This window comes from Carassius carassius, chromosome 13 (assembly GCF_963082965.1).
Source record: "Carassius carassius chromosome 13, fCarCar2.1, whole genome shotgun sequence".
Classification (NCBI taxonomy): domain Eukaryota; kingdom Metazoa; phylum Chordata; class Actinopteri; order Cypriniformes; family Cyprinidae; genus Carassius; species Carassius carassius.
Window position 1 is genome coordinate 7,664,150 of NC_081767.1, and position 14,692 is coordinate 7,678,841.

The 14,692-nt window shown below is 44.4% G+C and overlaps 1 protein-coding gene across 1 annotated transcript in view; it reads right to left on the bottom strand.

Annotated features, from left to right (window-relative positions):
* Positions 1-14,692, bottom strand: part of LOC132155915 (ventricular zone-expressed PH domain-containing protein-like) — a 142,910-nt gene that overhangs the window by 21,400 nt on the left and 106,818 nt on the right. The window lies entirely within an intron of this gene.

Genomic DNA, 14,692 nt, shown 5'->3' on the forward strand with positions numbered 1-14,692 from the left:
CTGGCTGAATTACCTTTTGTTAAACCCTAGTTTGGTCACAGTTACATTAATATTTACCATACAAACTACAATATAATTTACAAAAAACCTAGGAAAACTTTATTCAAAGATGATGCTAGGTTATTTTAGGAGTGTGCAATAAAATGTCTTTGTCTTTGTTTTTGTTTTGTTGATAGTGATAATTGCCATATTTTGCAGAGTGTGTTTTTGAGATTGCAACTTGGTTGGTTTAAGCCTGTCGTGGTTAAATAAATATGACACTAAAGCCGCCAGTAGGTGGCAGCAAGTCTCCTTCTAAATGAGTAATCCATTGACTCATTCAAAACTGCTGATTCATTTAGAAATGAAGCTAGTGATTGTCTTTATGAACGGGCCACTGAATCATTATCTCTGTTATTGGGCGCGCCAGAAAACACGTCAGCAGCGTTATACGTCATCAGCGCCGTGAACGCCCTCACAACAGACTCGGAAGAGAAGACAATGCTGAATAAAGTCGTAATCTTTTTTATTTTTGGACCAAAATGTATTTCTGATGCTTCAACAAATTCTAACTGACCCTCTGATGTCACATGGACTACTTTGATGATATTTTTCTTACCTTTCTGGACATGGACAGTATACCGTACACACATTTTCAATGGAGGGACAGAAAGCTCTCGGACTAAATCTAAAATATCTTAAACTGTGTTCCAAAGATAAACGGAGGACTTACGGGTTTGGAACAACATGAGGGTGAGTTATTAATGACATAATTTTAATATTTGGGTGAACTAACCCTTTAACTATCATGATATAAATATTAAAAACATAATTTCTTACAGGGCATTTTTGCCCCCATTTCTTGAATTATATTGCATTCATCCAGCACAAAATCTCTCATAATGTGTTTTTGTTTGTTTTTTGCAAAGTTGCAAAATGTCAGCTTGCACATCATTAAAACAACAGTTAAAACAACATATCGCACACTGCTAGCTTATTTACTTTTTTCTTTACTTAGCTGTCATCGCAGTGTCGTTATTTATTACACACATTTACCACAGCCACGAGTTGGGCAGCGGTTCTCAATTCCAGTCCTCGCACTCCCCTGCTCTACATATTTGATATGTTTCTCTTATGGCTTCAGATGTTTGTTCTATTCAAACGTAAGTGCCCTGTGAAGTGGATATCACAGGGTATTCCGCCATGATTCCAGTTCGAAGCGAACGTATATGTTTCATTCAAAGTGGCTAATATTTATGACAGAAGTGCTACTTTGTGAATGTTAAAAGTAACAGCAAGGCAGCTTATTAGGTTTTGGAACTTGGCCAACATGTACACTACACTGATTTAAATATGAAGATTTACATTGTGGAGAGATTCTTGTAGTAAACCACAAGCTAGATTTGAGAGAGTTGTGATAAACTGTGGTTAGCCACTCAAGGCCACGAGTTTTCAAGATTAATTAAGTCTCATAAGTCTTGAAGCGTCTGGACCAATCAGACACACCATTTTTCATTTGATTTAACATTATATTGCATTACATTACTACATTTTCCATAGGAAAGACACATAATGCTCAGCAAAATGGACCCTTCTCTAATCAATTCATAGGAAGACCTTTCTTTGAATGAACACATATACTTTAGGGCATTGTGTATGTTGTTACTGTTTTTGTATATTGTCTTTTGTGTATTGTATATGTTTTATGCATGCTTATGATAGATCACTAGTTAATATAACTTCATCTATACGATGTTTGGTATCTATGAGTTTGTTTTTTCATGATCTAAATGAGATATGTTGATACCTATAAAACACATTAGTATTATAAGAATCTTGAAGGTTTTTCTCTTGAACACCCAATAGTAGCATTTGCACTGTCGAGCTTAAACCGGGCGTGCTAGTGCGTGCCAGGGCCAGTCGCGTTTCCACTGTCACTTCCGGGGCTTGATCGTGCCTTGATCGGGGCTTCCTCGGGGGCAACGGCCAGGGTTTTTTGGCCCGACGAAAACCTTGGGCCAAAGCGGGCCAGCTGGGGCTAGAGGAGTGGTTATGAACAAAGGCGGAGTTTCTCTGCGTCTGGAGAGCATCAGGGCCGCACATCATTTCAGAAAGATAACAGCTTTAACACCAGTATTAAAGACGTTTTAAAATAAGTTGAGTTCAAAAATCACCCTTACTCAGTAGTGAGTGTTTGAAATAACTTGATCCGATGTGGATTATAATTATCTGTCATAAGTCTCGTCTCGAGAGTTTAGCTCCACGTTGCCTATCATAAAAATATAATAATGTTTTTTGTTCGGGAGCTTTTATAAAAATAGAGATATTTTCATTAATTCTAAATGTGATGGATAGGTGTGGCTACAAATAAACAGAAAGACTCGACTGAATAAGCAGGCTATTTTCATAAGCGTTAAAAATAATAAATAAAATAGAAATAAATGTATTTCTATGTGATTAATTTTGAGCCCTGATAAATTAATTATTTATGATCAATGTATCACGTATTCTATAGTAAAACATCAATGCTTTTGAATTTGAATATTTACCAAAGCATGCAAACAAACGGCCGCTTTTATCATGTTCATGTGTGATCACGCATGTTCCAGTGATTTATTTCTTATTAGTTTTCTGATAACTTCTCTTTGTTGGTGAAATGATGGGGTTGCGTGACATTGTTCGTGAGAGGTGTGTAAAGGGCGTGTTTTAGTGATGAGCAGCAGAGCTTCAGGCTCGACTGTGGAAACCCTGCACTATTATGGCCTCTGTGCTACTGGCCCAAGGCTATTAGCCCCACCTGGCCCGCTTTAAGCCCTGGCTCGCACTGGCCCGACAGTGGAAATGTGGCTAATGTAATTTCATATGCAAAAAACCATGCTACAGACAAAGAGTCATAACATTTCCCTCCAAAGTTACCATTCCTCATTGGCTCACTCAAATCCCAGAGGAGTGAACTCGACAGAAGATAAAGGCCTCACATCAGTGACTCGGCTAAATTTGCGGTTCGTATAGATCCTAAGAGGATGAAGAGGATGAGCTAGAACTCTCTTGGATCCCTAAGCACGTGACTCTTTTCATAGCTTAATTTTCAGTTTTTTCTCTAATTGCTTCATTCATCGACGTTACTCTCCTTTTGTATGTACGCATGAGTGTATGAATGTTTGTTTGTTTGTTAGACTAGTTTGTGTTAGTGTTTAGTTAATAAAACTCTTGTGCATAAATAACATGAGTTTCAGATTCTGCCGTGCACATTAATTGTCCCTTTACGATTTGATCCTTGCTACATGCTCTAATGCAGCGGTCCCCAACCTTTTTAGCGCCAAGGACCGGTTTAATGTCAGACAATATTTTCACGGACCGGGCTTTAAGGTATGACGGATAAATAAAAAAAATAAATAAAAAAAAATGATACGACTGGCATAAAAACTGTTATATTGTAAATATAATAATAAACATGTATCCACTGTGTATTCGTAGGCAACTTTATTAGCAGCGTCCTTGTAACATCCCGCCAACAACATAACATGAATAACATTTTCTCTGCCCCCTAACCTAACGCTCACTGACTCTGGTCGCTATGGTGACGTTTAAACATGCCTTAAAAATAATGCTGCATTCCAGGCAGGTTTTTGAGCCCATAAGTCACGGTTTCAAACCACGACTAACGACTTTGTACCGTTCCAGGCAAGTCACGCCAAACTTCCTGAGCGCAAGGAATTGTAGCTAGATTATTAATTTAATTGCAACGTTACACTGTCCTAAAATCTATTTTTCAACGTGTTCAGCTTACATAAACATTGCATCCGTAGGCAATATTATTCGTAGGGGCTGCCATCGTTGTTTCGTGTGCTGTGTGATGTCAGAGCTCGGAACTCGGAGTACATCGATCTAGTACGAGTTCACGGGTGGGAAATCACGGGTTTGACTGCCGTTCCAGTTTACTTTCACGGGTTTAAGGTTGGAAAAACACGGGTTACGGGTTGCCTGGAACACGGCATAAGGTACCGCAAAAATCCTGGTCCTTGAACTTTTAGTCCAATCAGCGCAGGGCTGTGCCACAGTGTTTTGTGTTGAAAATGTAAAATATATATATATAATGAGCGAGTACATCTTGAATCTATTTTCCAAACCGTGTTTTGTTTTGTCACTACGATACACCTATATTAAGTGTTTATATTCAGACTATTTTAGCCTGGTTGGGGTCGGCAATGCTGCAGAGTAGCACAGTACCTGCGTGACTCTCAATAGATGTAAACAGAGAGAAGTAACTCTGGCTACAATGTTCTTCCGCCAGACGCGAGCGCCAAAAGTTACCGACTGCAGCTTTAATGTAAGTTATTTATTCTTTCTTGTACGGCTCGGTACCCAATGACGCACGGTCCGGGCCCGGGGGTTGGGGACCGTTGCTCTAATGCATTATTGGGCTACGGCAAGAAGGTTGTTTTCTGTAGCCATGAAAATATAATTTTTTAAGGTTTATATGAAATTACACTAAATGTTCACTGGACATACAGATTAGCTGATTGCAATTTAATTCTACTACTGTTACTACTGGCAGCTCATATAAATTATAGTAATTAATCATAATTACTTGTAATTCTTTATATACATTTCCCTTTTGAGGATAATTTACTAAAGTCTTCAAGCCAAAGAAACGTTTGATCTGGAGTTATCCTAACATCTGTCTCAAGTCTTGGACTGAATGGACTGAAACAGAATAATGGGATTTACTTGCGTATTATAGAGTCAACAGCACAGCTAGACACCAATGAGAGTCAACATCTAAATGTGCTTACTGACTAGAATTTCCATTGAATGTGAGGGTGTGTGGCCTTTAGCAAGAGCAATCTGCCAAAATGAAGACATACAATGATATTTGAAAATGATGTTTTTACAGGGAAGTGACTATTATACTGAGCTAAGGTATTCTGAAAACAGACGATAACAAACATCACACAGACGAGTTGGGAGAGTTTTTTTTCTCAAAGTTCTTTCCAAAAAATTACAATCATTGGCTTGTGCATTGCCTCCACCCTTAAAAGGAGAGTTCACCCAAAAATGAAAATTCTGACATCAATTTCCCTCATGTCATTCCAAACCCATATGGTATTCATTAATCTCTCTAACACAGATAATGATATTTGTAATGAAACCTAAATAAAAAAAGTCTTGCATTAAGCAAGTTGTCAGGTGGCAGTGGTTGTAGGAAAGGCGCACGATGGAGTGGAACAAAATGATTCCTTTAAAAAACTTCAACACACATACACCATTTTAAATAACATTAATTAAGGACAAGAACAGGCACAAACTCAAATAGGGCAGATAACGAGGGGCAGACAGGTGCTTAGGATAACTAAAAACCAGGAACAGGTGATCTAAATGAACGAAGATGAGAACAGGAAATGAACCAAATGAGGACAGATGGGAACAAACCAACCTCCAGGGAGGCCCGTCCCTTCCCGTGCCGTAACAGGAACATCAGGGAGGGAAGGCAGGTGCCCTGTAGGCTGGTGTAGGACATGAACAGGGCGGAGACAATGAGATCCTCCAGGGCAGATCAGGGAGCTCCGAGTGCCATGGCGGAGCAGGAGACTCAGGCCATGTCAGTATTTGCCCCACCAATTTTCTTGCAGACCTATGAAATTTGGTGGGCACACTGAAGGAGCTGACAAGGGAGACTCTGGGGTGATGATAGATGCAGAGAAACCAGAGGGTAATGCCATATTCATGAACTCTGAATTGCAGGCTGGAGCCGACACTGTAGTGAGCTCTTGGGCTTGGAGCCGATACTGGAGCGAGCTCTCGGGCTCGAGCCGACACTGGAGCGAGCTCTGGGAGGTGCTTACGAGGAGCGGACACTGGAGGGTGCTCTGGAAGGCGCTTATGAGGAGCCGACAGTGGAGCGAGTTTTGGGGGTCTGGAGCCGACAGTGGAGCAAGCTCTGGATCTAAAGCAGACCGCCTTCTCCTCCTTAGCTTCCTCATCTGGCTTAGGGTGAAGGGCGTGGTCAGCGGGCAGGAGTGATAAACATTCTGCGGGTTTGCCACATTAATGTCCAGCGGGCTTGCCAAATAAAAGCTTGGCAGGCTTGACTCCTGATCGGCCAGCTGTCTTTGAAGTGGCCAGCGCTCTACGGATCAGAACCAGCCGCCTTCTCCAATACCGTTCGTCCCCAGCCATCACAGTCTTCTGCAATTTGGTCTTGGATTCTGTCAGGTGGTAGTGGTTGTAGGATAGGTGCATGATGGAGTGGAAGGAAAATTATTCCTTTAATAAGCTTCAACACACGTATACCATTTGAAATAACATTAATCAAAGACAAGGGAGAACAGAACAGGCTCAAACTCAGATAGGGCAGATAACGAGGGGCAGACAGATGATGAGGATAACTAAAAAAAACAGGATCAGGTGATCTAAATGTACAAAGATTAACTAATGATGAGAACTGGAAATAAACCAAATGAGGACAGACGGGGACAAATGGAAACCAACACGTGACACAAGTATGGTTGAGCTGCCGTTGACCATATTTAATGTACATTGATCATTGTTTATATAAGCTATAATTAAATTTGTTTATCAAATAAAGTGACCCTGTCTTTCTAGAAGACTTCATATGGATTACTTTTACTATGACTTTATGAAATTTTGGTTGAATGGACTTTAAGAGGAGGGATAGAAACATCTCATGTTTCATTAAAAATATCTTCAAATATCGTCATCATTCCAAAGATGAAAGAATGTCTTATGGGGTTCATACAACATGAGGTTGAGAAATTGGGATAAATAAAACTTATTGTATCACACAAAGCTATGCATAAAATCCTTCTGTGGAAAACAAAAGATACTAAAAAAAACAACAAATCCCTACAAAGAAAGTCAATGATAAACAAAACCACCATTCATAAAAAAAAATAATAATAATAATAAAATATATATATTGTGTTCTGCAGATGAGTCATGCATGACGAGTAACTGATCTCATGTGAGATATCCCTTTAAGATTATAAAGCTCGAGTCATACAAAGCATTTTTTTCAATTATTTATTTAATTATTCAGAGCTTGGGGGAACTATTCCATTAAGAAGATTTTCTATTTTCTGTGTTATACTCCGTTCACTTCAAACAAATAATACCAGAGTGTAACCATCAGAGTATTCGCTGTCCTGTTGAAGTTTGTCCCTCTGCAGCTACGGTAGTCCTCTGACGTCACCCAGCTAGCCGTGAGTGGCTAAACAACTCATTTGCGTCTAGGTCAGTTCCTATAAAATAGTCTGCACTGTTGGGCTTAGAGAGATTCTCTGGTGTTCAGATACATTTTGTTACTGCTTGGGTATGTGGTTTTCCTGTGCAACGAAGGTATGGTAAATGTTTATATGATGTAGCAAGCTAAGCATTTATATTGTATCTAAGACTGGGCTATTGGAAAATAGGTGTTTGACTGATTGCCAGATGCTTCCGGGTAATCGTGCTGTGTATTACTGAAGGTATTATTTGTGCATTTTACTGATAATCATAACGTGGGTGTCATTGCTGGGACATGCATTTTAATGAGCACATTTGCGCACAGGTCTTGGGCAATGCACCTGCCAGGTCGCTGTACCGCAACTAAGCAGCAACATTAAGAAGGTAAATGTTTGTTTATTGTGTTACGGGTAGATCCAGTGTGTTAGGACTAAAAGCATTGAACGCATGTAAAAGGAGTCTGATTGTGTTGCCCGGACGTAATGCATGACTGTGTTTTATTGTCAACTCTTAATATAAATGTATTTGATGAATATGCTGTGTGTAACAACTGTTATGTAGGATTGTGAAGACTGGCGCAAAGGGCTGTTTTTCCGCTGTGTCAGTTCGTATGTCTACATTGAGGTAAAAGAAAATAATGTTTTTATGAAATGTTTGCGATGCTACAGGACTATTTGTGCATTGTGTATATCAAGCACTAAATTTAATGATTTTGTGTTTGTAGACAGATTGCTCCTGCTGCTTTGCCTTGCCCAAATTAAGTTTTATAGATATCTTTTCTTTTCTTTTTTATTGTGGTTATTTTGCTGTAGCCTCCGTCTACATATCTGTCCGACTGATATGGTATTGGCTGTACTAGTGGTGTATAGTTTTACATTCTCGATCCACTCTGGTAGTGATAACTTTCTTGTAATTTTCTTTCTTTTTCTAGAGTACTAGAGTAGCTGCTCATAAGAGAGGTTCCTGGTTCCGTCCTCGCGCACTGCACCACGTATTGTAGTGGTAATCTGCACTTCACAATATTGATTGAATCATTGGCTTGTAGTGGTTGTGCCTGCCTGTGTGTGTGTGTGCGTGTGTGTGTGTGTGCACGTGATCGTGGGCTACAGTATCCAGAGCACGGGCGGTGAACGTCACTCGTATCCCGGACAGGTAACCTGCCTTGACAGTGAATCAGTATTTTCTAATTAAATTGTTAATCGTATTGTCTCTTGTAACAGCCAATACCAGGTCTAGTCTCTCGTTTTAATACTGTGCCTCCAGTATGACGATGTGACTCTTGTATTATACTATTGTACAATAAAGTTTTGTTACTATTTTTATATTGAAAGCACGTCTCTGTTCAGTTCATCTTTGGTGTATTGCTACGAACCTGCTTGCCTTTAATTAGATAATTAGCAGTTAAGGTGCAAAGTATATCCTGGTGTGAGAGGCACCAGGTGGCGTAGTCAAGAACCTTTAAATCTAGATCTGGTCAAAGATATATCGGGCCACAAAGTGGCGTAGTCGGCAGGGTCCTTGCACACAGAGACGTGTCTTTTTTTTCTTCTCTTTCTTTTTTCCTTTTTTTTTGTCTATGTATACCTTGATTTTCAAGGCATAGTAATAGGTTAAGGGCAAAGCAGCAGTGAGCACGGCGTGGGACTTAAAGGAGCAGTGGGAGGGCCACTGACTACCCCCCGCCTCTCCTGTAACGTGGGCATTACTCTGCAGAAGTAATGGATGAAGTTGAACAGCTGAGAGAACAGATCCGTCAGCTGCAGGCAGACAACGGCCGCCTGCAGCAGCAACCACCGCCGCCTCAGCCGGACAATTCTGCCAACCCAGCTTCCCACGAACGGTTGATTTATCTTCCTAGGGAACGGAAGTGTCCTGTATTTCGGGGTAGGGTGGGTATTGACATTGTTGAGTGGGTGGAAGAGGTGGAGGTTTGTGCGCGTACTAGACATTTGGGTGCACTCGACAAAGCTTACTTTATGTTTGATCATCTGGATGGGGAGGCTAAAGATGAGATTCGCTATAGGGCAAGGGCAGATCGGGAAAACCCAGAAAGGATTGCAAATATTCTCAAAGAACTTTATGGGTGTTCCCAGTCTTATGTTGCCTTACAAGAGTTTTTTTTCTAGAAAACAATTAGATGGTGAATCTTTACAAGAATACTCACATGCTCTCTTTTCTTTGATGGATAAAGTTAAACAGGTCTCCCCTGACTCAGTACCCCAGTTTGACATGCTGCTCCGTGACCAGTTTGCAGAGCATGTTATTGACTCGGATCTTCGCAGGGAATTGAAGAGACTTGTCCGTCAGACCCCAGGGATGTCCATGCTGGAAGTGCGTGCTGCTGCCATCCGGTGGGAGTGTGAGGGCAGGCCCAGTGACTTTAATAGGGGTAGGAGTCATTCAGTTCCCTCTCTTTGTGCTCTGCAGTACTCCAAAACTCAGCCAGGCAGAGCCTCATCGCCCGTTAGTATGGCAAGTTCAGAAATGGCAGAGCTGCGCTCCATGTTGCTGAAGCAACAAGAACAGATCAACCACTTAACTAGTGCCTTAACTACTTTACAGGGAGTAGCTCGCCCAGCCTACCCCAGTCACCCCCCTCTAGTTAGTCGGCCGTCAACTGTCATTTGTAGGCGATGCTTAAAGCCTGGTCACTACGCTCAAGAGTGTAACAATGAGAGAGTAGTAGCTCCTAATCGCATCCCCCAAGCTCAGGCTAATGTTGTCTCAGTTTCTCAGTCGGAAAACTAGCTCCCTTCAATGTGCAGAGCCACACGCTGAGAGGGGATGGTAGCGGCTCTCAGAATCAGGACAATTTTAGTCACCCTGTAACCTCCCTTGTCGCTCAGTGCCCGAAGGTAGCTGTGAGAGTAGGGGGAGTAGTTGTCAGTTGTCTTTTAGACACAGGGTCTATGGTATCTACCTTGGTGGAGAGTTTCTTTGTGCAACATTTCAAGGATAAACTTCAACAGTGTAATTGGTTGCAGCTTCGGGCTGCAAATGGTCTAGACCTACCCTATATCGGGTATGCTGAGCTAACAGTTGAAGTATTAGGGAAGGTAATCCCCCAAAGAGGTTGGCTAGTGGTTAAAGATCCCCCAGGTCAGCCAACCCCTCCACTTGTGCCGGGTGTGCTTGGAATGAATGTTATTCAAGAATGTTATGCTGAACTGTTTGGCCAACATGGTTCTTCTTTGTTTGATCTCCCACCGGTAGTTCATGCTTCACTCCCATGGCGGCACGCCTTGCAGCATTGTCATCGGGTCCAGCTCAGCTCTCTCCCACCCAAAATGGGTGTAGCTAAAGTTAGAGGTAGAAGGCCCATTCATATACCAGGAGGCACTGTAAAATTGGTGGCAGCCACCTGCTCCCCTCACTTTTGTGATGCTCCTGCTGTCCTGTTGGAACCGACTAGCGGCTCTTTACCTGGTGGTCTCCTAGTTTCGCCTGCGCTAGTGCGCGTAGAACAAGGTACAGCTTTTATCCCTGTAGTCAATGTGGGGTTTACACGTGCTATATTATACCCCCGCCAGTCACTAGGGTTACTGGTTCACGCTACTGTTGAGGGCCTTCCTGTGGGCATTTCTGAAGACCAACCGGAAATAGAGGCTGTTGTGGCTAGCATGCAGGTTCCTAATGGGGAAGTCAGGCCTAAGTCAGTGAGGGAGCAGATACAGGCCCTTGATTTGTCAGTGCTAGTGGAGGCTGAGCAAGAACAGATAAGGGCATTCTTGTTAAAACATGAGTCAGTGTTCTCTGCTTTTGAGGGTGACCTTGGCTGTACTAATCTTATCTCTCATGATATAACTCTGCTAGATGACCAACCAGTTAGGCAACGTTACAGGCGTCTCCCCCCTTCTGATTATGATGCTGTTAAGGCCCACCTGCGACAGTTACTAGACAGCCAGGTCATACGAGAAAGTAGTAGCCCCTATGCCTCTCCCATTGTGATTGTGCGGAAGAAATGTGGTGGCCTGCGTATGTGTGTTGATTACAGACAGCTCAACAGCAGGACCAGAAAGGATGCCTTCCCCCTCCCCCGCATCGAGGAGTCTTTGGATGCACTATCGGGGGCTCAGTGGTTCTCCACGCTGGACCTGGCTAGCGGGTATAACCAGGTACCTGTGACCGAACAAGACCGTCCAAAGACTGCCTTTTGTACGCCTTTTGGGTTATTTGAATTTAACCGTATGGCCTTTGGACTGTGTAACGCTCCAAGCACTTTTCAACGACTGATGGAGAGAATGTTTGGAGCACAGCATTGCCAGTCCCTTTTACTATATCTGGACGATATAATTGTTTTTTCTTCTAGTGTCGAAGATCATATACACCGTCTGGATCTAGTGTTGAGCCGTCTACGGAAAGAAGGTCTGAAAGCAAAGCTGGAGAAATGCTGTTTTTTCCAGAAGGAAGTCCAGTATCTGGGCCACCTTGTCTCCCGCGAAGGTGTATCCACTGACCCAGCCAAGGTGTCCGCAGTGGCTAAGTGGCCCCGTCCCACCACCGTGTCCGACTTGAGGTCTTTCCTTGGTTTTGCGGGTTATTACAGGCGATTTGTGGAGGGCTTTTCCAAGCTGGCAGCTCCTTTAAACCACCTGGGGGCACAGCTTGGCGGTACTAAGACCCGGAAGGGCCAAGGGCCACGGCTTGATGGAGTGTGGACAGATGTCTGTGAGAACAGCTTCCAGGCCTTGAAGCAGAGGTTGGTGAGTGCCCCCACTTTGGCGTTCGCTGATTTTAACTTACCTTTTATTCTAGAGGTGGATGCTAGCCACATTGGTCTCGGAGCAGTTCTCTCGCAGGAGCAGCAAGGAAAGATCCGGCCAATCGCCTATGCTAGTCGTAGTCTCAGTCCATCAGAAAAGAACTACAGTTCGATGAAGCTGGAGTTCGTAGGAATGAAGTGGGCCATGACCGACAAGTTTCGGGAATATCTGTGGGGCCAACAATGCACTGTTTGGACGGACAATAATCCCCTGAGCCATCTGGGGACTGCCAAGCTGGGAGCGACTGAACAGCGGTGGGAGGCCGAGCTGGCTGCTTTCAACTACACCATCCGTTATAGGCCTGGTCGTACTAACAGGAATGCAGATGCCCTCTCCCGACAACCTGCAGCGCCACTGGGACAGACCATAGAGTCCTCCACACTAGGGACAGCTATACCAGTTCTTGTACAACAAACGACCAGATGTCAAGATCCACCCCTGGCAATCCAGATGGCTGTCTCGGCCTTCCCCTCCCGCACCCTCGAGGAGTTAAGAAGGTTACAAGCAGCAGACCCCACTATCGGGGCCTTTCTGCCATTTTGGTTGGCACAGGGTCTGCCCGACCCGACAGTGCGTAGGAAATTGCCGGGCCCTATCCGTGTGCTGCTGCAACAATGGGACCGTGTTGTGGGAGCTGATGGACTGCTCTATCGCCGAACATTCCGTCCAGATGGGGGTGAAGAGGTGCGTCAGCTCTTGTTGCCTGCATGCCTAAAGGAGGAAGTCCTACAGCAGCTCCACAACGACCATGGCCACCAGGGAGTTGAACGTACCACAGAGCTGATAAGATTGCGGTGCTATTGGCCAGGAATGGGGGAAGATATAAAGCAGTGGTGTCAGAACTGCGAGCGGTGTACCCTTGCGAAGTCTTCGCAACTCCGACCCCATGCACCCATGGGGCACCTCCTGGCATCTCGTCCAAACCAGATATTGGCTGTGGATTTCACCTTCCTGGAGCCTGCAATGGATGGTAGAGAGCAAGTGTTGATCATGACGGATGTTTTTACTAAATTCACACAGGCCGTGCCCACTAGGGACCAGAAGGCAACAACTGTGGCCAATGTGCTCATCCGGGAGTGGTTCTTTCGTTTTGGGGTCCCAGCTCGCCTACATTCTGATCAGGGACGCAGCTTTGAGAATGCCATCATCTACCAGTTGTGTGCCCTGTACGGTATCCAGAAGACCCGGACCACCCCTTATCACCCTCAGGGCAACGGCCAGTGTGAGCGTTTCAACCGCACGATGCACGATCTGCTCCGTACTCTGCCCATGGATTTGAAGCGCCGCTGGCCAGAGCACCTACCCCAATTAGTGTTTAGTTACAACACTGCTGTTCATCAGACAACTGGCGACTCACCGTATTACCTTATGTTCGGGCAAGACCCCCAGTTACCGGTGGACTTCCTGCTTGGCAGGGTACAAGAGCCTGGGCACGGGCATGTGTGTGAATGGGTCCAAGAGCACCAGCGGCGCCTTAATGTGGCCTTCCAGAATGCCAAGGAGCGTATGCAAGCTGCTGCTTCCAAGAGAAAAGAACTGCATGACCAGAAAATCCGGAGTGAGCCACTGGTAGAAGGACAGCACGTCTACATCAGAGACCATACAACGAGGGGCCGTTCGAAGATCCAAGATGCCTGGGGCGCCACAATACATCAGGTCATCCGTGCACCCCCACTTGGTGGGGTGGTATATTCCGTGGCCCCAACACAGGACCTAAGCAAAGTACGACAAGTACATCGAACCATGCTAAAGCCTGCCCACTTGGATCAGGACCCACAAACACCCAACAGGCCGGTGGAACTGCAGGGGGAAACAAGCCAGTAAGCAGATGGTGACACCCCTGGCCGATGGGTTCTTGTCCGCTCTCGGGAAGAGGTTCCACCTATCCAGCTTGCCACCACTCTTCCAGTGGATGCCCCCAGGCTGGCTTTGCCTGATTCCCCGCATGTCGCCCCCATCACGGACGAGACACTAGCTGGCTCAGTGGCACCCCGGAGAACAGCTCGGACTACTGCAGGAAGACACGCCAACCTACACCACCTCCCAGTGCCAGTGGTGAGTAGGGCAGATGGGGCTACTAACTCTCAAGTACTTGGGTCTAGCGGTAAAGTGACAACGGTTTTCCGTCCTTGGTATTAGGTTACCCCCTTGCATTTTGTTTATCTTGTATTCTTTTTATTAAAGAAAGGCAGAGTTATGACCTATTGAGCTTATCGGCGGGACGCCGATAACAAATCGGGGGGGTAGAGTGTAACCGTCAGAGTATTCGCTGTCCTGTTGAAGTTTGTCCCTCTGCAGCTACGGTAGTCCTCTGACGTCACCCAGCTAGCCGTGAGTGGCTAAACAACTCATTTGCGTCTAGGTCAGTTCCTATAAAATAGTCTACACTGTTGGGCTTAGAGAGATTCTCTGGTGTTCAGATACATTTTGTTACTGCTTGGGTATGTGGTTTTCCTGTGCAACGAAGGTATGGTAAATGTTTATATGATGTAGCAAGCTAAGCATTTATATTGTATCTAAGACTGGGCTATTGGAAAATAGGTGTTTGACTGATTGCCAGATGCTTCCGGGTAATCGTGCTGTGTATTACTGAAGGTATTATTTGTGCATTTTACTGATAATCATAACGTGGGTGTCATTGCTGGGACATGCATTTTAATGAGCACATTTGCACACAGGTCTTGGGCAATGCACCTGCCAGGTCG